The 24,135-nt window shown below is 38.6% G+C and overlaps 1 protein-coding gene across 7 annotated transcripts in view; it reads left to right on the forward strand.

Moving 5' to 3' along the window:
* MAT2B (methionine adenosyltransferase 2 non-catalytic beta subunit) overlaps nt 1–24,135 on the forward strand; it is a 153,054-nt gene that overhangs the window by 94,721 nt on the left and 34,198 nt on the right. For 3 of the 7 annotated variants that reach the window (XR_009259575.1, XR_009259566.1, XR_009259585.1), the window contains one exon: nt 14,801–14,892. The exons of the other annotated variants lie outside the window; for them this stretch is intronic. The gene's annotated coding sequence lies outside the window, so the exon portion shown is untranslated. The remainder of the gene's footprint in view (nt 1–14,800; nt 14,893–24,135) is intronic. 7 annotated transcript variants of the gene reach the window in all.

Genomic DNA, 24,135 nt, shown 5'->3' on the forward strand with positions numbered 1-24,135 from the left:
CTAGCATACGAATATGGGAATTTGGTCCCCTGGTAGATAGCAGATGGGGTATGTATGTCTGGGTGTTTAAGAACATGCTACAGGACAAGAAAACAAAAACTTGACTCCTATGATGGTATAGTTCTGTGACTCATTTCAGCAGATTCAAATTTAACAAAAAGATTAACGGAGTAATAATTAAATTTATAAAAATAGTTCTTCGTAAAAGACCGAGGGAAATAGTTAATGAATGTTTGCTTCTAGGCCCTGCTACTTTACTTGATGTCTTCTTATTTATTGTTTCCCTGATGAGGTAGATGTTTTCTTTCTTTTTTTTTTTTTAATTTTATTTATTTATTCAAGTAATATATACACTCACCATGGGGCATGAACTCACGACCCCAAGATCAAGAGTCTCATGCTTTTCTGACTGAGCCAGCTAGGTGCCCCTAGATGTTATTTTCTTAAAGATGAGGAAGCAGAGGGGCGCCTGGATGACTCAGTTGGATAAGCATCCCACTTCGGCTCAGGTCATGATCTTGCAGTTTGTGAGTTTGAGCCCCGCGTCAGGCTTTGTGCTGACAGCTCAGAGCCTGGAGTCTGCTTCGGATTATGTGTGTGTCTCTCTCTCTGCCGCCCCTCTCCTGCTCATGCTCTGTCTCTCTGTCTCTGTGAAAAATAAACATTAAAAAAATTAAAAAAAAAAAAAAGGTGAGGAAGCAGAGGGTCCCAGGGGTTAAATAACTTGGCCTATGTCATAAAGCTTGTAGGAGGATCAGTTGGGATTCCAGTACAGGCAGGCCTGGCTCCTAAATCCATGTGCTTTCTATTATTCACCCAGTCCGTGAAGTTTTCTTATTTCTCTGAATATCCAATTTCCTAGCGCATTTATACATGATTTGATTGATCAGCATTTGGTGTCACTTGGCTTTTTAGGAACTCATTCAATTATTGATTCATTCAGCTAATATTTATTTTTGTATCTCCTGTATGTCAGGCTCTGCTAGGCACTGAGAATACAAGATTAATGAGATGTGGTTCCTGTTCTTGAGAAACTTTCAGGGAGAGAACAGATATGTAAAAAAAAAAAAAAAAAAGCAAAAAACCTTTTGATCCAGTTTGAGAGCCACATTAGAAGTACAGTAGGACCCGTGTCCCCATCCATGGTTTTCCTTACAGGGTTTCAGTTCCCTGTGGTCAGTCATGGTCTGGAAGCAGATGATTCTCCTGGCATATCATAGCCTAACACTGTATCACAATGCTTGTATCATTCACCTCACTTCACCTCATCACCCAGGCATTTTATCATGTCCCATCATCACAAGAAGGGAGAATACAGTACAATGAGGTACTTTGAGAGACCCCATATTCACATAGCTTTTATTATAGTATATTGTTATAATTGTGCTACTTTATTATAGTTATTGTTGCTTATTTTATTATTAGTTATTGTTGCCAACCTCTTACTGTGCCTAACTTAGAAATTAAACTTTATCATAGTTATGTATATATAGGGTAAAAATAGTATATATAAGTTTTGGTACTATCTGTGGTTTCAGTCATCTGCTAGAGGCTTTGGAATGTAGTCCCCCCAGATAAGGGTAGACTACTGTATGTCAGGTTTCATGGGTGAAAAAACAAGTAATTGACATGTTTGTGAGAAGAGGTTGTGTTTGGCAAAGGGTTTTTGCAAAAAAAAAAAAAAGAGCTTTAACTGGAGTATTAAAGGATAGTGATGATGATAATGATGATAACAGCGAAAATAGCTAATAGTTTTGAACACTGAGTGTTTTTGAAAGCTACCTGATTAAAGTATTCCTTTATTTAACCTCTCAATATCTCTAGGTGTTATTCCTTTTCACATCTTGGTGATGGGGAAACAAAGGCACAGGGAGTTAAGTAACTACTAGATGGTAGAAGTAAGATGCAAATCAAAGTTGGCTAGCTCCAAAGCCAGCCCCATTTTGTGGTTCTGTTTTACTGAAGCAGTGCTGAGCGAGGGTTTACCTAGAAGATGGTCAGGTTGGGGTAAAGGGAAGGTTGTGGAGTTTGGAAAGTTTTACCTGAGTAAATGAGCAGCATGTGTGAAGTCAAAGAGACGGGAAGCCATGTAGCACATAGTGGATGTTTGTAAGGAGCAGCATATGGCTGAATGCGCCTTGTGTATTGAGGGTTGTTGAGGAGGATTGCCCAGATCAGGAAGAACCTATTTGAACATGGTAAGTTTAGATTTGGTGACATTGAAGGATTTTAAGTAAGGGAATGAGATGATCCCATCACTTTTCATCACTAAGGTATACACAGGAAATGAGGAAAAGTTGAGTTATTAGGGATTTGAGTTAAAGCCCTCAAAATACGTTAGTAGCAGGAATTTGACAACCTCAACTTAAAATCATTTTAATAGCGTAGATTATTTATCTCAATATTTAAATATGTGATAACTTCCACTTTTAAAGCCGTGCATTCTTTCTAGTCAAAACACTTCTAACAAAGAGGTTAGACCAGTCCTTGGAACTGAAATCTGCGAATGCCATGATCATTTATGCAGGTTTCAGACGGGCCATGTCACCTGAGAAAGACACTCATTCTAGATCTGAGCTTTAGATCAAATTGCTTTCTCCTAAAAGAGGACCTCATGGAGAATTTGTAAATCATAGATTTAGCGTTTTTGTGTTTTTAGGAGCCCATTCTAATGTTTCACAGACCATTAGCCAAATTCCAATCTCCTGAGCCTACATACACGCACTGACAAACCAATTTGGGGAGGGAGAGCCATGGCTGAAAGGGCCACCAGGGTTACTGGTTTTGACTGCTGCCTTTCTAGGCACTGCAGTTATCAGAGGGAATGCACCACCTGAAGATTTAAAGCCAATAGCAGTCTTTGCCTCTCCTGATATTTTCCACCTTAGATTGGATCAAGCATTGCCTGACACTGGTGGTTGTTTTCCCTGACTTGCTTTGCTGTTATATGATGACCTTTTCTTTGTTTATTGTTTTATTTGAACTTGCTGGGAGTTTATATAATTGATGGGCTTGTATGCTGTAGTATGTCTGGGAATCTGCTGCTGATATACTACAATGTCTGAATGTGTAATTTTTTCTTTCATTCTCCCCACCCCCACTCTTACCCCTGATGTCAGATAGTCAACATCCCAACTGGTTGAGCTGATAGTGTAATAGAGATTCTTCCTTATCTTGTAAGCAAAAGGTTTCAGTTAATCAGAGTCACCTAAGGGTCAGTGTATATTGGAAATTTCAACATTTTGTTGACAATCTCTCAAGCTCTGGTATACTACCTGAGTTTTAGGTTTTGATGTATTTCTGAACCGAGATCAGTCTCTGCCTATATTACCTCAGCTTTTCTGGGGTATTGAAATGTACAAATCATGCAGTTGTTCATTACTTATGAAAAATAAGTAGTATGTAGTTGTCAGTATATGTTTGCTAGCTAATCACTTAACATTTTAATCTGATTTTAAAAACTATAGGCATTAGAAAAATTGGGGCACCTGGATGGCTCAGTCAGTTAAGAATTTAACTCTTGATTTTGGCTCAGGTCATAATCTCTTGATTGTGGCATCAAGTCCCATTTCAGGCTCCATGCTGGGTGTGGATCCTACTTGAGATTCTCTCTCTCTTTCCCTCTGCCCCTCTCCCCCATTCATGCTCTCTTTCTGAAACAACAACAGCAACAACAATAACAACAACAACAAAAGTGTAGGCATTAAAGACAACAAAAATGAAAAAAAAAATTAAAACCAGTACAGTATATAGGTTCCCATTTTTGAACTAAGGTATACATGATCTTGAATGAAAAAGATATGGAAGAAAAAATATCAGAGAGCAGTAGGCATAATCTGGGTCATGAGGACTTTCTGTGTCATTTCTCCCTGTGCTAGTACATGTGTAATTTTTCTTTTGTATTTAAAAAAGCTTAAAAGCCCAGGAATTATTTATAATACTGGCATAACTCAAAAGCTTATAATATGCAAGAGGATTGAGTGACTAGAAAATAATTCAAACATGTTGTATGTTTCAAAAAAAAAAGTTAATTGTTGACATGGTTAAGTGTTAAGTTTCTTTGTTGTCTTTTCAACTGTGCTTGGGTTTTGCAGCAATGATTGAGATTCTTACATCTTGGCACTAAGGAATCAGGCTTGGTAAGTCACTACTTTCATATTCTTAGAGTCTTATTCGAGTTAAACATTAAAAACACTTCCACTAGTTTTGGGAATTGATATGCAAACAGATATACTTGTGATACCTCTTGCTCACCTGTGATGTTAGCCTTAGTCTTATCTCAGTACCTTCTCTGTCAGTCAGTCGTGTCCAACATCTGTTGGAAGCCAGTGGTGTGCCAAAACTCGTGACAGGTGTTCAGGATAAAAAAATGCATAGTTCCTCAAGAAGCTCACAGTTGCTTTGAAAAAGAATCCAGGGTAAATATTGAATTTCATTGCTTACATGTGTTTTCCTATAGAGAAGAAGGTAGTTTCTAAAATGGGTTATGCTTTGCCATCCCTTCTGAGAGGTGCTCTAAAACAAGGCATAACTGCCAGGTGAGGCTGTGATTGGATATTTTATCAAGAGCATCTAGTTAATCATTAGACATCTAGTTTGGTGCTAATTTAGCAACAATTCTCCATGAATATTCAGAGGTGAGATTTTCTTTTTGTTCTTTGAGAGTGAATCTGGATTCTGCAGGCAAGAGCTAATGTGTCTGATTTGGTTGAAGGGCTCTGTATGGAGGGACTTTTTGTTTTAGGAGTTTCTGTGGGATCCTGTAAAGTTGGTTCTTCATCCCTCTTCATGGAATAATACCCTAAATGAGGAGCTTGCAAGAGATAAAAACCAACATATAGGCAGTGAAATGGGCAAGAGAAATGTCAAACTCTGAGGGCATTTGTCAAAGGTTTATCAGTGTTTTAGTTCATTTGGGCTGTGTTAGCGAGGTAACAGAGATTGGGTAGCTTATAAACAACAGAAATTTATTTTTCAGAGTTCTGGATGCTGGGAAGTTCAGGATCAAGGCACCAGCATTGTCATATTCCTGGTTTATAGTCAGTGCCTTCTTGCTGTGTTATCATATGGTAGAAGGGGTCAGGGATCTCTCTGGAGCCTATTTTATAAGGCACTAATCCTATTCATGGGTTCTCCACCCTTCATGGTTTAAATACCTCCAAAATCCTGACCTCCTAATACCATCTTTGGGGGTTAAGACTTCAACATATGAATTTGGGGGCGGGGGGCACAAACAGTTATACCATAGCCATCAGGTACTCACCAGTCCAGAGTGGTCCCAAGTTATCAGGAAGGGTTGGATCTTTGTGATCAGAAAACCCAGCAGGAGGTGGGTTGCATGTTGTCATAGTACTCAAGGTTGCTCCTTGAGTTCCATATCTCCTACAGCAAATATGTTTGTTGTGCTTATGTCTTGATATGCAAGATATCACAACACCAAACTTAAAAAAATAATAGAAAAACCTGTGCCAGAAACGTTTCAAAGGTAGAGAAGTATGCTAGCCTTTAATGCCACCGTTTTGAGAGAAAGTATTCAGATTTTTGAAGGAAGTTAACATTTTCCTATAATATCTGCATTCATATATAGATTTATCTTTCTATCATTGACCTCTCCATCTATCTGGATTTGATCTACATGCATATATGAATTTGATGCAGCTGTTTGGTTTTAGCATAGTTATTTGCTGCACTCTCATGTGTTGAAGAGTAAAAGGTAGGGGATGATTTTAATTTAGCATTTTAATTTGCAGGATACAATTAATAAGTATTAAATAATTTAGAAGGGGAATGAGTCTTTCTGGGCCAGACTTTTCTTCTGAGAAATGACTGTATTCTAGATTTTACTTACATCTGCTCAGGGTCAGAACTGTGTCATACTGTGGTTTATTTACAATGTATGGTTTATGTTATGGGAATTTATTGGGCAGATGACACCAATAAATTTACTGGGGAGCTGACACTTTGACCTCTCTCATTCTTTCTTGTGTTCTCTGAGTCCAGGCTCCAGGAGAATATGTACATTGGATTCATATTTTGTATTTTTTGAAATCATATTACAAAATACAATAAAAAAGAAAGAGCCTTCACCATTTTCATCTTAATTTTCTTTTCTATTGTTTTTTATCTAAATTTTCTGAATTGAATTTCTTCTTTTATAAGATGGGGATGTTGATGTCCCTCTCTTCTGGTTTGAGGATGTGGCCTGGCACATTACAGGCACTCAGACCAGTTTGCAGAACTAAGTTTTAAGTGCTTAGCAAACAATAAGGTGTTCAACAAATGTTATGCACCTTCCACATCTTTTTGGGATCTGAAGGCGAATGAGACACAGTTTCTGCTTTCAAGGAGCTTGATACCTAGTGGGACAGAAAACCAGGTCAACAGAGCCAATAAAACCTCTTATTCAAAGTGCTTTTTGGGACTAAGGAGGCAGTGTACTAAGGATCTTTGTGTTCTCAGCCAGCCAGAATTGTCCAAGTCAGCCATATTATTTATCGTATACAACTGAGTGTTTGCCCAAAAGACCTAAAGTCATTGACAACCTATAAAAAAGGTTGTAGTGGTGAAAGCTGTTAATGTGTACACTGAGTGGAAAACAACTTTAGCCATGGGTCCGTACTAGTTTACTAGGGTTGTTGTGACAAGGTACAACCAACTGGGCAGCTTAAATGACAAAAACTCATTATCTCACAGTTCTGGAGGCTAGAAGTTGGAGATCAAAGTGTCAGCAGGGTTGATTCCTCCAGAGGATTATGAGGAAGGCTCTGTTCCATGCCCTTCTCATAGCTTCTGGTGGTTTGCTGGCAATCTTTGGTATTCCTTGGCTTCTGCTGCATCACTGAGATCACTGCTGCATCACTTCATCTTCACATGATGGTCTCCTTGGGGCCTTCCTGTCTCTTTAAATGGTGTTCTCTTTCAGATGTATTGAGTAGGGGCCTACCATACTGTAGTATGACCTTATATTAACTAATTACATTGACAATGACTCTACTTCCAAGTAAGGTCACATCGTGAGGTACTGGAGTGGTGAATTTAAACATACACATTTTATGGGGAACACAACTCAACCCATAACAGGGCCCTTTCTGATATTAAAAAAGTGCTTCTTTTTTGTATTTTCCAAGTGACAGCTGACTAGCATTTCTCCCAAATGCTACAGACACTGGAAAGGTATATATATTATCCTGATGAGAAAAATGGAAGAGCAGGTATTGGGAGAGAAGGGATGGAGCCATGCTTCATTGGACAGTTTTTATAGCTTAGCCACTATTAGGTTCTTAGTCTATGTAATTTCACTTGACATAATTTAATTCTGATTAAAACATGTTTATAAGATCATCTTCATGTTGCAGGTACAGAAACTGAGGCTCAGAAACATGGGATAACAACTCAGAGTTGGGAGGCACAAAATGGGGTAGAACTGAGATTTAAAAGCTAATACATTGAATGCCAGGAAACATGTTCTTTCTCTTCTAGTCTGGTGTCCTCCCAAGAAAAGCTGTGATGATAATATAGGATTGTGGAAGCTAAAGATCCTAGAACACCTTTCACATAAAAAGTGTTTATCCCCAGGTGAAGTAACTTTACCAGTTACATTCTTGGTCATATTTTAAAACTATATAATGGGAGCAGATACCTCAATATTTTTTAATTCTTGCCAAGATTGTTTGATAGGTGGATATTAGAAGCTCTTCAATCTAAACTTCAGTTAAAAAATTTACAATTGTCTACATTTTCCTATCCCACTCATCAGGTTGTTGACCATGATGGGAAAGAGCTGAATTCACAATGGAATCGCAAGGAGAGACTCTTGGGATAGTTCACATGGAAACTTTAGGCACTTAAAATTTGACTTTCTTCTGTTTGGCATTCAACATGTTCTATTTCTCCCCCATTCCCCTTTCTTCTCTATTCTTGTCCTACCACATCCGTGTCATGAAAATGGCTACTGAAATAAATTAGTTTAATTTGCGAAATTACATTATGGTTCTCTCTGCTCATGCCAGTTTACCCAGATTAGCCCGGGCAGATGGCTGCGGAGTTTCATTGCTGGTGAGAAAAGGGGCCCTTTCCAGAGATGAAGTACAAATGTGGGAGAAATGTCGTGGATGCCAAAAAGCTGTATGCTTGAGTTTTTGGGCGAGCAAAAGCAGTGCCGTGCATCAGGGCGACTCTGCCTTCTCAACAGAGGGCTTACTGAGAGCTAGAAGCAGCTGGTTCTGGAGAAAAGATGGCTTGAAAAGAATCAGAGGCATTATGAGTCTTAAATTATTTAAGTTCCTCCTGTGGCAGCGAACTGTAATTGCTTCCTATTTCTGTAAATATTAGCAGCTGTGAGCCTTTCAAGTAAGAAGCTAAAACAGCGCTCAGTGTATCATACTTAAACTCTGGAATATTGTTAAATATCTGACCTTGGGCTGTCAAAGCACACTCATTACCCACACTAGTCCTTCTGCTGGGGACCTGTTGACACACTCTGAACTGGTACATTATTTTCAGCCTGGTCTGTAATAGCCTCAATAGATGCAGAATCGGCAAAGGGAATTTCGAGTTACCAAGTAGCAATGTCATGATCCATTTCCTCGGGGGAGGTCGCCTTTGTGCTTGCTGCCTTTTAGTTGTTTTTACACCTGTGATTCCACCTATGACTGCCATGGCGAATCCTTTATCAAACTGGCAAAAAGTTGAAACAGGACTAATTCGAATACCAGCTCTTACCTCTTTAGTCTCAGTTGATCCCTCTGCCTTATGTTCAGTGGTTTAGTCATACAGAATTTTTTCCCCCAGCCTTCAGATTCATCATATTCTCACTTGTCTCTTGCACTTGGCTTATGCTGAAAACTTCTACCTGGAACACACTCTGCTTGTCCCATAACATCTCCATACTAGCTTCTACTTATTCTGTTGATGACACCTGCTCTTGGAAGCCTTCCCTGACCATCCGTATGTGGGCTAGTTATGTCTTCATTATCCCATTTGTGTGGGCACTTTACCCATAAGAGCACACATCATATTGGATTATAATAACATATTTAGTGGTCTTTATCTGCCTTTGTATAGTGGGCTCCCTGAGGGTAAGAAAAGTATCAGTTCTATCTGTTAAGTTGCAGGGTCTGTGGGGAGACTGGTAAATAGAAAGTGATTGACAAATGTTTGTTAAGTTGAATTCATACTCCTGTATCTAACATTTCTGGGATATAATACCTTTGGGCTTAGTCTTGAGTAGAGCTGCCAGAGCAATCTGTGTATGTGCCAGAATCTCATAGATGTCTTCAGATAGCCACTTAGTCTTCTTCCTTACGAATATATTTGTTTGGGATAGAATGTGCCCAGCTCGCATAGGTGAATCAGGATTGGCCTAAGCCAGTTACCACAATCTCATTTCTTTTTGTCAATGGTTGGTGAAATATGCCAGAAATTGTTTCATTTCTGGTAGTGAAACATAAAGAGAAGTATGTTGAAGGTTTTGGGAATTATTTTTCTTTTTATTAATAGAGTGATGTGAGAAGGAAGCCATTTTTACTCTCATCCCTCCTTTTTTAAAAAAAGATTTTATTTTTAAGTAGTCTCTATACCCAATGTGGTGCTCAAACTCACAACTCTGAGATCCCGTGCTCTACCGACTGAGCCAGCCAGATGCCCCTTGTCCCTTTTATTTTACTTGGAAGCTTTCATAGAAGATAAAAAGAAATGCTACAACTATTTGGCAACCATGAAAAAATAGAACCCCAAATGAAAGCAACACATGAGCATGGGAAATTGGAAGGATGGACAGTTCTTAGGTTCTCAATGATGTTGACCCATCAAAATCAACCCTGAGACAATTCATTTCTGGATTTCTATAAAGTAAAATATTCTTCTAACTGAAGCTACTTTTGCTAGGTTTTCTGTTACCTATAGCTAAAATCATCCTAACTGATACAGACACCAGGAAAAGGAAAGTGTGTGCATGAAATTTGGGGCTCATTTAAAAGATGGAGACTATGCTATGTAGAAATGAGAGAAAGTAGTGTAGAAAATGTCTTGAGCTTGGGATTGACACATTTTAGCTCACCTGGGTATTTCTTGTGTAATTCATCTTGGATGAATCACTTATCTCTCTTAATTTCTAGTCAGGCAATCATTTATTCAACAACTACAAAAATTATATTTAATTGCCAACTGAGTATTATATACTATGTTGAGTGTTTAGGAAAATGGAGTTGAACAAGGTGATCTCTAAGCTCTTCTATTTGTAAAACTCTGATTCACCTTTTACTTTTACATCCTTCCTTTCTTTATTTTTTTTAAGTTTATTTATTTATTTTGAGGTGGGGGGAGTGGCAGAGAAAGAGAGAGGGAGAGAGAGACTCCCTAACAGGCTCCACACTGTCAACACAGAGCCCCATGTGAGGCTTGAACTCATGAACTGTGAGAACACGACCTGAGCTGAGCTCAGATGCTCAACCAACTGAGCCACGCAGGTGCCCACATTTTTATGTCCTTGAACATAGTTTTAGGAACTGTGAGTCTGTAAAAATCCTGTATATCTTACCCCCCCAAATCTGCCTTGATTCAAATCATGTTTATCATTGGCCTTTCTCCTCACCCAAATTTCTTATGGATCCCTGTATGAGAGAATTTAAAAAACAAAAACCAAAAAACAACAAAACCCACAAGCATCTGTCTCTAGCAAGCATGCTCATGAGTCACATCTCCTCCTCTGCAAAGCAAAGTCTCATGAAACCAGCTGATTAAAAGGAGCCCTTAAAGAGGAGGCAATCTGTTAAATTTATTTTAGGTCTGGCCCCCTAATTTCCATTCCATATGCACTCATTTATTTAGCCACCAAGTCTTGGCAGTTGCAATCTATTCAGGTGACCCTGCTCAGGCTCACCTCTAAAATTTCCCAGCTGGAGAAAAAAGGCTATTGAGCTGTCATCAGAGGTTTTAAAGCCACTGCTGACTAGATTCTGTGGATGATTTGCAACTGGTTCATCATGGCCTTGCCTTGATTAGGACAGGGCTCTGGATTCAAACTACCATGACCCTACAAGTCATCTGTATGTGGTAACCTCACACTCTTGGTAGTAATGATGGGGTGAGATTACCCTTATGTCAGGCTGTTAAGTGGAGGATCATCCATGCTTAACGGGAGCCTGGGTAATCTCCAGAGCAGAAATAATCATCACTCCAATGGGACTGAGGATTATGAAGAACCGACCAACAGCAACTGGTGGTTGTGAATTTTAGGATATTGGTTTTGGCTGCTGAGTGTAAGCCATCTAGGACTTATATAGTGGATCCATGATGTGGGGACCCAGCAGCCTCTGAACACCTTCTGCCGCTCTTCGTGCTTGGCATGTGCTTTCACTATGTCTGAATTCCAGCAAGTGGGAAGAAAGCCAGAAAGAATAATAGAATTTCACATGTCTTATTTTTTTATGGATGTGACCAGAAAGTTGCACAAGTAACTTCTACTCATATTTCCCATTGGCTAGTACCTGGTCACATGCCACATCTAATTTTAGGGAAAGCTGGGAAGTGTAGTCTTTAACCTGGCAGCCATGTACAGAGAAAAGACTTGTATCATTATAGAAAAATGGATATGGGGTGGGAGACTAGAAATCTCAGGCACAGTAGTCCTCAAAGGATGGCCACATGAGTAGCATCTTGGTGAGCCTCAGCATCTATGCAGCCATAAATTCTTTATGGAATGATTCTGGATGCAGTAACAGCTCTAGTTCCCCTCTTCTTCTTCTTCTTCTTCCTTGTTTGTGTTCTTGTCTCTTCTCCCAACTTGTTTCCACCTTGTAGGAGTGGAAAAAGCCTATTTTATCACTGGACCTTTCTATACCGGGCTTAGGTCAGTGGCGTTTTTCATGAGTTAAATAGTATTTGCACAATAGCTTATGTTTTTACAATTTGGAGAAGCAGACTGACACCTTAACAAATGCCTTGAAAATATAATTCTGCCCCATCCTTTCCCTAGATATGTAGCAGAGCCCTTTGCCTTTTAAAGGAGAGAACAAAACTCTGGTCCCAGCTGGGAAGGCATGAAAAGACATTTAGAGGCAGTTGTTTTGCCTGGTGAGGATGTGTTCTCTGGAGATGCATGTGCCTTATTAAGAAAAACCAACCAAACTGTTTTTGGTCTCTGTTTAAGATTTGTAAAAGACAGCAGCAGGTAACCTGCTCATTGCATACTCTCCAGACACTTCTACTCTCCCTGAGAGCTAAGGAGAAATGACATGTTATCTGTTTCCTGACAACATGATCCGGGAATATTCCTCCAAGAACAATTCTTGATTTGTACTTTATTTTGTCCTTTTAAGAGATTCACTACTAGAGAATTTAAAAGTTCACTACTAGTGAATTTAAAAGTTGTAATATTTCATACATGAGGGGTGAAGATTTTTTCCCTGCCCATTATTTTGGTTGTGAATTAGTGACATTTGCTCATTCCCCAATGAATTGCCAATATTTCCTTACAGAGATTCATGAGCAGAGAGATCTATGCTCTGGTTTCTTTAGTGAGTGAAGAGAAATTCTGAGCAGTCCTCCTATAGTGTTCTATATATAATTAATAGTTTAAAAAGTGAAAAGTTTATTTGGTTGACTTATGGTTGTTTAGGGAAAGGCAGACATTGGTGGAATTTTATTTTCTTATTGTGTGGATTTTTCTTGTGGAGACATGAGGAGAATCAGGACTAAGTTGGTGTTATGTGGGGATTAAGCACTGGGAGAATACCTGGCTCCCATTCCCTTACAATGTTCTCTTGATTTTTGGTTCTGAGTTTGCCGGAAAATGCCATCTTGGTACCAAATGTCAGCATCCTCTTTTCTAGAGATGCACTAGGCTTTGGATTTCTACCATCCTCTTCCATGTGCACAAACCTTGTGTCGTATGTCTTATGTCTTCAGAGGCCAGTTCTCTGTGAGGTGAAGGGCTGATCAATGAAAGAAGATGCTCTAATGATGGGAACATTGGGTACTTAGGTAGTTGCACTGAGGACATATTTTTGGGTAGATTTTTTTTTTTTTTACACTCCTGTGAGGCTCAGTCCTGTCTGATTTCAGAGCCATGGACTCTCTTGGGATAAGACAACTCAAAGATTAAATATTTACACGTGAATGAGGAGCTGAAAGAAACTTGAGGGATGGGTTTTGACAGTGAGACAGTTCCCTATCTCTCCTTTTTATCTAGCTTTATTTTATTTTAGAGAATATCTATCTCTATATATGTATCTACCTATCTAGAGGGAGGATTCTCTATGTAGGTATGCTGCCCCCAGATTTGCTTTTTACTATTTAAGTAAAGATTGAAGATTTACTATTTAAGTAAAGATTTGACTGCCAAAGTGAGGTTGATATATACAGTATAGATTTATTGATCCAGTTTGTCCTTGTGAGACTAATGATCTTTTGTAGAATCAAAGCATTTTTGCAATCTGCAGAAATCTGGACTATCTTGTCCAACTGCTTATTTTACACATGATGGAAACTTCGAGGTTCAGAGATAAGTGACTTGCCTAAGGCCACACAAATAAATTGCTCTGTTGCTTTACTTTTCGAAAATAAACTTTTTATTAAAGGATACATACATTAAGAAAAGTGCAAAGTTTTTCCCAAAGGGACTAGATTTTTGTAACTAGCTTGTAGATCAAGGATAGAAAGCTACTCCAAAATTCTCCCATCACTACCCTTTTCCCCTCTCCAAAAGGTAACTATTATTCTACTTAAAACATAGCTTAATGTTGCCTGTTTTTGAATTTTGTGTAAATTTAATCATACAGAATCTGCTATTTTTTTTCGTTTCTTTCTTTTCTTTTTTTTTCTTGGTCTGGCTTTCTCATTCAACATGATGTCTACAAAATTATCCATTTTCTATGTTGCTATATAGTCTGTCCATTTGCATTGCAATACTTTATTCCAGTATGTGAATATAATGCAATTTATTTTTTCTTCCCCATTGCTTTGTGTTTAAATGACTAGAGATTCCTAGTGCCGATTTTCATGTCTATTTTAATTATTTTGCTTCTGGATAGTAGTATTTCCTCAAAATCAACCTATAAGGCTGATTAAGTATGAATCAATCTATACATCGAATCCTTAATTACAGCAACCAGGAAGCAAAAACATATCACTACTGATTATTTGCTACAGCAATTCCTGTTTTTCTTTGGCCCGTCTTTCTCTGACTACTGAAAAGTTAGTTGAACAAGAGTTAGATGACATTTTTCCCTTCTTTTTTATTCTTTATTATGGCCTTTTGCTATTAAGAATTGATTTACACTTGGGGTTTTGAACAACTCATGTGAAAGTGGTTTGTTTAGAGGAGTGACTTTCCTTGTTCATTTTCTCCAGATCCTCTGGGAGAATCCAGATGGTTCTTGCATTTTTAGTGAATGAACACTTGCCATCTTGCATAATCTAATTGTTTAAAACTGCCCACATGCTTACCATCTGAAGGAGTGCTGTCTGCCAAAGGTGTCAGGTTATCTTTCATATGGCTTTAAGAAGGAAGGCATTGTAGCCTGAAAGCGTGGCCTCAAAAATCATCTCTCCTGGGTGGCCAAAATTGACAGTTCTTCAACTCCTTTATTAAAAATACAATTCACCAGTCTGAAAAAGAAAATCTAATTATTTAACTGCTAGCAGTTTTCCCTATGGTAAAATAAACCTTAAGTGTTTACAATCAAGTTAGCTAGATTTCAACCAATTTACTTATTTAACCAAGTATTAAAAAAAAAATCCATACCATACCTTGTAAGTTCTCCTAAACCTTTTTTTTTTCTCATTGATTTTGATTAAATAGGTAATTGGCAGTTGATCAATTGGCACGATCCTGATGGGCTGTTTTGGCCCAACCTTCTGTGTGACAGAGCTCCAGGAAGAGGGAACCTAGAGGTTTGCTGACACTCCAATCTATCTTCAATGAATACAAGCTGGCTAATAAATATTTAATGGGCAGTTGTTTGCAGTTTAATAGAATTAGATAATTCTATTAGAATCCTGTTTGCAGGCCTACAGGTATCATATATCACATTTGAAGACATGGTTAATAATTTAAGCTAAGTGACTAGTAATTAGACAGTCAGATTAAGAAGGAACTTTTGGTTTTAAGCCATTTGGGAATTGTGTGTGTGTGTGTGTGTGTGTGTGCGCACGTGTGCGCATATGAGAGAGAGGAAGAGAGAGAGAAAGAAAGAAATTATGTAGGATTTTAGATTGTAAACCATTACAAGGATTAGCTAATGCAGCAAGTCTGGGCCAAGCCTTAAATGTGATAACAAAGCATGAGGCCCCTGGGGTTTATTTAATATCTCATCCTCTTAGTTAATGAGATGGAAAACAGTTCACTGTTTATCTACAGTAGATTGAGCAGATGTTGCCAATTCTGTTTTATGGAATGTAATCTTGGTAAGATTGTCTTCTGCCCATTACCTTTTCATGGCCTCAATCTCTCTTGTACTCTTCTTATTTGGGGGGATGCAGATCCCCTCCTGGCCATGGACTAGATGAAAAAAATCTCTGAGTTAGGACTTAGTGGCCTTTTCACATTCTGAACACTCAGTCACCTTATGGCAAAGTTGGTTGGTTGACATAGAAAGGTTTGCTAACAACACAGGACTTATAAACTGTGCAAAAATTTACAAAACTTTATAAAATGTGAAGACTGTTAACTTTCCTAATTACTGTTTATGAAATTCCTCAGGTTTGTGACTTTATTTCATTTGCCTCTTTTACATGTCCCTATTTTACAAATGTATAATATATTAATTGGACATTGAGTCTAAGAAGCCTAGTATGATCCTTTTTTTTTTTTCCTGGTAAGCAATTTTAATTTTTCAGAACCATGGAGTAATTAGTATTTTCCTAAATTGTGATATCAAGATAAAGTGGCTAATATTGGAACATAAGGTAGTAGAGATTTAGTTAAAGGCATTAAAGTTACTTTAGGATGTGGCCTACAGATTTGTTAGGACTTGCCTTTGTCTGTAGCAGAAAGCTGAACTTGTAATAGGCATAAAACATATGAAGTTTTCTTCTTTCTCATATAAATATGTCTGGAGGTGTATGATGTCTGGTATTAGATGAATGGTGCAAGGATATGTGCTTCAAAGGCCCTGGGATTCTCTTACTTTTTTTCCTTATGTTCCAAGATGTCTGCTTCAACTCAAACCATTGTTTGCATTCCAGACAGGAACTAGCAGATAGGAGGTTCCAAGAAATTCCCAGGAGACATTCACTTATTTCTCATTGGTCATAAATGTGTCACATGCATGCCCTTAGTTGCAGGGACATCTGGAAAGGTGGGTTTGTATCTCTCTAGTTCTTATAGGAGCAGAAGGAAAGGAAAGGGAATTTGAATAAGTATTGCATGAGCCAACCTACAATATTTGCCAGATTCTTTAAGGAAATTTCCTTATTTTGTAGTAAATACTGACATAAATCTCTTCTACCAGAGAACAAAGCCTTCAGGATTTCTTTAGGCCCAGTGTTCTAAATGCTATTTACGAAGTCTTGCATATGGTATATTGGAAATTCTTAATAAGTTATGCTATATTCTTGGGGGAAGGAAGTAGAAAAGGGAAGAATTAGGGTAAGAGGTGGAAGGCAGGGAACAAAGGTGATGTTCATTTATGTGTAACTAAAAACCAAAAAAATATTATACTGAATCATTAGAATGTTCCAATCCTTAACTATCCCAATAATTCTGGTTAGTTAAAATTTTAAGTTCAACTTTTTTTTTTTAAGTTTATTTATTTATTTTTGAGAGAGAAAAAGAGAGACAGACATAAAGCACAAACAGGTAGGGGAAGAGACAAGGTGAGAGACAGAATCCCAAGCAGGCTCCACACTGTCAGCGCAGAATGTGACTTGAGACTCAATTTTATGAATCATGAAATTGTGACCTGAGCTGAAATCAAGAGTCAGATGCCCAAATGACTGAGCCACTCAGGAGCCCCTAGGTTCTATTTTATTTATATTTACTAAGAAGTTGTTATTATTGAGATGTTATCAAGTAATATTTCCACTTGAGTTTTTATTAATCTTTTTTTGTCTTACTGTATTAAAAATATTGGGGCGCCTGGGTGGCTCAGTTGGTTAGGCGGCCGACTTCAGCCCAGGTCATGATCTCGCGGTCTGTGAGTTTGAGCCCCGCGTCGGGCTCTGTGCTGACAGCTCAGAGCCTGGAGCCTGTTTCAGATTCTGTGTCTCCCTCTCTCTGACCCTCCCCCGTTCATGCTTTGTCTCTCTCTGTCTCAAAAATAAATAAACGCTCAAAAAAAAAAATTTACTTTTACCTCAAAGTAATGTATAGCTGTTGCAAAATTTTTGAAAACATTTGGATAAAAAGAGGAAATATTCAAAACCTCACTAACTGGAAATATTTTATTGTAGAATAAGACCTTCTATGGTGCAAACTGAAGCAAGTGGTGAAATGATATGGTGCAAATATCAATGATAAATTTCATGTATGGATTTGAAGTAAGAATTCTCAGGGTGCTTGGGTGGCTCAGTAGGTTAAGCGTCCGTCTTCGGCTCAGGTCATGATCTCACGGTTTGTGATTTGAGCCCCACGTCAGGCTCTGTGCTAACAGCTCATACCCTGGATCCTGCTTCAGATTCTGTGTCTACTCCTCTCTCTGCCCCTCCCATGCGCATGTTCTGTCTCTCTCTGTATCTCAATAATAAACAAACGTTAAAAAAATTCAAAGTAAGAATTTCTCAAATTAAAAATTAGAGCATACAAGGGTATACTTTCAAAGCTAGGGTCCAATAGGAATTACAAAGGGGTATTTAGGGCTGAGGGTTGAAGTCATTATGGTTGGTAATCCAAAATCTCCAGTCAGAATTAGGCTTTGGTGGCTCATTTGCACTGAAGTGACCACCCTAGATATCTTCTTTTGTGTGAGTTGTGTTTACCTAGATAAAAATATAAGATTGTGCTCTACGTGCTCTTTTTGCTCTTTTTTTTTTTTTTTTGGCAATATCTTATTTTAAATATTTGCCTAGGTTGTTATCTTATCTTGTCCTGAACAGATTTGCATAGGCCAGTGAAAGAAATGTTCAGAAATGCTTGTTATCGTTAACAGTAATGATAAAGGACCTGCCATACAATTTATTCTCCTTAGTTTTTTTTTTTAAAGTAATACAAACAAGGTTTAGATTTAACTAATGTTTATTGCTCTCCAGTTATGTTCCATGCATCATGCTAGGCAGAATTACAAGCATTCATTCAGGAAGTGCTCAGAAATAATCCTGTGTGGTCATGTTATCTACTTAGCATTATCCTCAACTTCATTTTCTTTTTCTTTCTTTCTTTCTTGCTTTCTTTCTTTCTTTCTTTCTTTCTTTCTTTCTTTCTTTCTTTCTTTCTTTCAGATTTTATTTTTAAGTAATCTGTCCATCTAGCATGGGACTCAAACTCACAACCCAGAGATCAAGAGTCACATGCTCCACTGACTGAGTTTTCCAGGTATCCCTCCACTGCATTTTCTTATCTCTCATATCTAAGTGGCAAATCGTACTGGTTCTACTATCAAAATAAGTCTGACTCCGATCATTTACTATCTCTACCACTATTACCTTAGTCTAAATCACTGCCATCCTTTGCATAGGTGGCTTCAAGAGCCTCCAAGCTGCTCTTTCTGCTTCCACTCCGCACCTCTCCTCCCCTCCCCCTGGTCTGTAATCATTTTCCTGCAGGGAAGATGCAGCGGGAAAGTGTGCCCTGGTTAGTACAGGAACTACTGTACTGCTGTTAGCACCCAGTGTATGTGGGGAGAAGAGGAGAAGACAGATTTGAAAGAACTTTGTACATTTATTGTTATTTTTAGAAGAGTTTTGTACATTTAAATAATCAGAAATATAAAGTTATTGAGGTTAGAATGGGAGAGAGCCAAAGCATGAGAGACTCTTAAAATCTGAGAACAAACTGAGGGTTGATAGGGGGTGGGAGCAAGGGGGGGTGGGTGATGGGTATTGAGGAGGGCACCTTTTGGGATGAGCACTGGGTGTTGTATGGAAACCAATTTGACAATAAATTTCATATATTGAAAAAAAAATAAAGTTATAGAGGGAGGATTCAGTTTTTACTGACGTCTAGTCAAAATGGAAGTGTGGAGGAATATGTTTGATTATGTAATTCAGGCAGCTTAAATGCATCATGTTTTTTCTTTTGTGAATCATGAAAACTGATTTGTCAGAGTTTCTGTCTTAAAAGAGGACAGATCTCAGTACTACAAACAGGGAGTACACCTGTGTGTGCTGTTGCACGTCATCCCACCTTCCGTGATGAATTTTGATCACTATGCTAGAAGAAAGACTTGAACTACCTTATTATTCCCTTGAAAATTAGAGTAAAAACCTATTGTCATATGGACAGGTGATCAAAGAGCAAGCAGATAAAAGGAATAGAACAGAGTTATTACAGAAGCATTATCAGTCAGTTAATTAACAAGAACATTAGGATATTTTTCTGGGTTTTGTGGTATTTGTGACACTTGTCAACATTTAAAGATTTGCAGTTTGCTGTGATTTCTCTTTTTTGATACTCACTTTCATACTTAATTTTGCATTTGAAATTAAAGAGATACCCTCACTTTATTGTTTAAGCTTTGGGCCCTACAAAACCTGGATCTTGCTTTATTTTTGTGAGCTATCCAGAGGCTCCTTCTCAGTTTGAAGTGAGTTTCTGTTTCCTACAACACAGAGCTTTGGCTAACATAAATACCTTTAAAGAATTAGTGGCAGAGTGGGACCCAGGGGAAAGAAGAGGACATGTGTGGCAGGTGGGCAAAGAAAAGTCCCAATTATAGGACAGTTCTCAGGGAGAACATGGCTATAGAGGGATGGGTGGTGATGGCGATAGGGTCGATGGTATTCCTAAAGATCCCAAAGCAACCTCGTAGTCACAGGACAAAGAAAATTCCCTAGCTCCCAGCCCCACAGAGAAAAAAAGCATGGAGGGAGACTGGAGCAGACTGGAGAATTCAGCCGGCAGACAGTCTGCTCCTTTGCAAGTTGTACACACTCCTCAATACAGTGTGTTGACTTTGTACAAGGAGGCTGAGGTGCTGCTAGCCATTCAGACAACGCTGGTGCGTAATGAAAGCAGAACAGCAGGAGCTGTACATTGGAGAGGGCGCTTTTGATTTGTGGCTCCTTTTGTTGCTTTCCTTTTGAGTTTCCTTGGTTCTGTGGTTTGGACCTCCACAGACCTAGAGGAGTTCAGAAACTTGAAAGGGAAAAAGCCCTTCCTCCCCAGGGCCGGCTTCTCCACTTTCATCCTGTGTCAGGTGTTCACGCCTCACAAAGATGGTGCTAAATGGAACTCTCTACAACCTCTGGGTAGCTGGGAGTCCCTTTGAGATGTTATGTTCCTGCAATAATGGAGTCTTGTTACTACAGGCTGTTAACATACACCCTTCCATTGTTGAAGAAAGACATCCAGGCAGCCACAAAGCACATGGCTCCCAGTAGCATCTCAGGCTCGAGGATCTCTCAGGGAGTTTGCTTCTTGAAAGGAACATAGAAATCTCAGGCCGTTACTTCTCACAGCTCTTTCCCTCTCTTTCTCTGAGTAAGCTGTTTAATTTTATTTCTACATTTTTAAACACAAGGGGTTTATAGTAGATGGTTGTAGGAAACAACCAACAAGTATAAGCAATTTCGGGGAAGGTGCTTTGAAGTGTAGTTGTATTATCTTCCTTGAAGGATTCAGATTCTAAATATCTATATATTGATTCCTGTATCTATATATGTTACCTATATCTATATCTATATCTACACAGTAGGCTAGATACCTTGCTTTCTGGAAATTTTCTATGTATTCTTCTTCTTTAACTAAGAAGGACTATATTTTAATATGCCACCATACTCTGTCTTTGTAGACATTGCTATTTGATCATGGCATTTATTCCTATAAAGCTCTGATGTAGTTTCCCAACTATTTTCAAAGATGATTCTAGATAGTCACCTTCAATCGACAGAAATTTGCGCCTTATGAAAAAGCTTGTCTAGGGGATGAAGTTCTCTTTATGTGATTCTAAGATCCTATTACCAAAGGCATTTTTAAAGGCCAGACACTTATTTGCCTACTTCCAAGATAAAAAAGGAGAATGTGAAAGCTCATAGAAAGTTTAAAATAAACATGGGATAGTAAGGCTGGTGAAATGTGAAAGAGAGAGAGAGAGAGAGAGAGAGAGAGAGAGAGAGAGAGATGTGTTTAATTTATATTAGGTATTTTGTCTGCTAGGCTGTTTATAAAAAAAAAAGCTACCTTAGCAAATCAATTATAGTTAGAATGACGGGGTACAATAGTAATAGTTGAGACAAGCTTCATTAGGCATTTGTGAGTGTGTCTTTTTTTCTTCTCAAAGGTCTGCCTGGGTCACTGGAATAACTGTGAATTTGGGTCAAGGACCCGCGTAAGCAGGGGAAGGCTCATTTATCATCAAAGAAGGGTGAGACAACTGTCATCACTCCATTTGACTCCAGCTGTGAAGTGAACAGCTTATTTTTGTTTTAGTGATGATTTGAGAGACCCATCAATAAAATCACCAATACTCTTTGCAGTGCGGCCATCTATCTGCGTGTCAGTGTATGCACGCGTGTGTGGACGTGCACATGCGCTTGCTGAAAGCAGAAATGGAAAAAGCAGGGAAAAAAACTTTACCTTGGCACACGAATTTATGTAGGATTCCCTTCTTTGTGTTCACTCATGTTAGGGACTCATCTCAGAGTCTCCAGCTGGTTCATCATTGTCCCTGAATGTTAGCATATCAAGCTGGTTTCACAGCTTTATTTGCTCAGATGTGCTGTGGCTGCCTACTGTGTTGCTCCTAAAACCAAGCCCAGAGGATTCTTTGAGGAAGGAGTGATTAACTGAAAGAAATGGACTGACTAGACTGTCATCAATCACTTTCCTTTATTTTCAAGAGCTCATCTCTTGAAACTTAATCATTCTGAGGCCTCTAAAGTCCTTGTCATAATTTCCTGGGTACTTACTAAGCTAACACACACTCAGCACTTAAGATGTATGAGGCCCTGTGCTTTCTTTTTTCATGATTTCATTGACCCTCCACTACCACACAGTGGAGTAGGTACTATTATTTTCCCCAGCATTAATTAGTGTAGCCTAACTATTCTAACAAATAGGCCCAAAATGAATAATGGCTCAGATACTGTAGAAGTTCTTCCTTGCTCACAAAGGAGTACCGTGTAGGTGGAAAGTTAGAGAGGGTCACCTGCATATCCATACAGTCATTTGGGGACTGTATGAGAGAGTGAGAGAGAGAGAGAGAGAGAGAGAGAGAGAGAGAGAGAGAGAGAGAAAGTAAGAGAGGAAGAGGGATAGAGTATCTTAAACAGGCTCCATGCCCAGTGCAGAACCCGACCCAGGGTTTGACCACACAACCATAAGATCATGGCTTGAGCCAAAATCATCAGTCAGATGCTTAACTGATTGAGCCACCCAAACACCCCTAAACAAGTAGTTTTTAGGGTCACCCTGGGGGATCATGTCCATTCTAGCCAGCTGAAAAGTGACAATATGGATAGAGTACTGGGTGGGGGTCTTTATGTGTCAGGTCTGGAAGTCATGGTTATCAATTCTGTTTACATTTAATTGGCTAGAATGTAGTCACATGACTACCACTCAGGGTAAGAGGAACTAGGAAATGTAGTCCCTAGCTGACCAGCCACTTCTCTGAGACAACTCTACACTATGTGGGGCAGTGTAACACAGATTTTTGGTGATCTGTAGCCATCTTTACCCTACTTCGTTCCTCTGGCTTCTAAATATTTCAGAACACCTTTCTTCACATACTGTTCCCTAAGAAAGACAATCCAGAATCCCATTCACTTACCTCATCCAGGTCAAAGTCCAGGCTTTCAGGATAATGCACTGTCCTATGTCCAGTGTGGATGGATGTGATTCCTGGTGCCTTGAAATCTATGAATGAAAAGCTGAATTATCTTCCCAACCCCTACCATACACTCAATAAATAATGACAGTATAGCAACACACACATAAACTTCATCTTGGAAACTGAAAGCATGGGAAACTCACAGCCACTATGGATCTGCTGCAAAGATGAAATCATCTCTGGTCAAGTATATGATGGACTTTTGAAAAAAATGTTTTATAGGCATTTGAATGCAATGTGTCTTCTCTGTTTGGTACACACAGACACATGTATACATATATAAAATGTATATTATAGGGGTGCCTGGGTGGCTCAGTTGGTTAAGTATCCGATTCTTGGTCATTATCTCATGGTTTGTGAAATCTCTCTCCCCTGCTCTCTCTTTCCCTCTCTCTCAAAATAAAGTTTAAAAAATGTATATTACATATTTAATTCATATGAATTTATAACTGTCTCTATGAATATATTATTCATACTTATATATGAAGAAAGACCATATATGTAATTGTGATGAACCTTGTTATTCAAATCCTCTGTATCTTTACTTCATTTTAAACCTTTTGGTTATGTGAAATAGAGCATGCATTAAAAGAAGTGCTTACACAAATGTACAATTTAACATAGTAATGACATGAGCATCAGTGTAATCATCATGTAGATCAAGAAATAACATTACCAGCATGCCAGAAGCTCCTCTCTTCCATCACTTCTTATCTCAGGGAAGTTCTATTTTATTATTGCCTAAGGTAATTACTCTCCTGACTTAATGAGACTCGCTTTCCTGTTTTCCTATGGCTTTACCACCTAAGCATGCATTCCGAATGTACACACTTTAAATCTGTTTGTTCTTGACTGTTATATGCATGGACTCATACTGTGTGCATTTTTGGTGTCTTATTCTTTTCACTAAACATTGTAATATTTGTTGAATATTGCTGTCATTGACTTATTTTTTATTCATGATTTAGTAGGCTTATCTCTGGGGTGCCTGGGTGGCTCAGGCGGTCAAGCATTGGACTCTTGATTTCAGCTCAGGTCATGATCCCAGGGTCATGGGATCTCACCCCTCCTTGGGCTTTGCACTGAATATGGAGTCTGCTTGGGATTATCCCTCTCTGTCAAACTCTCTCTTTTCTCTGCCCCTCTCCCCCACCCATGAGTGCTCTCTCTCTCTCTAAAATAAAATAAAAAAAAATTCTCTAGAAACTGAATG

This window comes from Neofelis nebulosa, chromosome 1 (assembly GCF_028018385.1).
Source record: "Neofelis nebulosa isolate mNeoNeb1 chromosome 1, mNeoNeb1.pri, whole genome shotgun sequence".
NCBI lineage: Eukaryota > Metazoa > Chordata > Mammalia > Carnivora > Felidae > Neofelis > Neofelis nebulosa.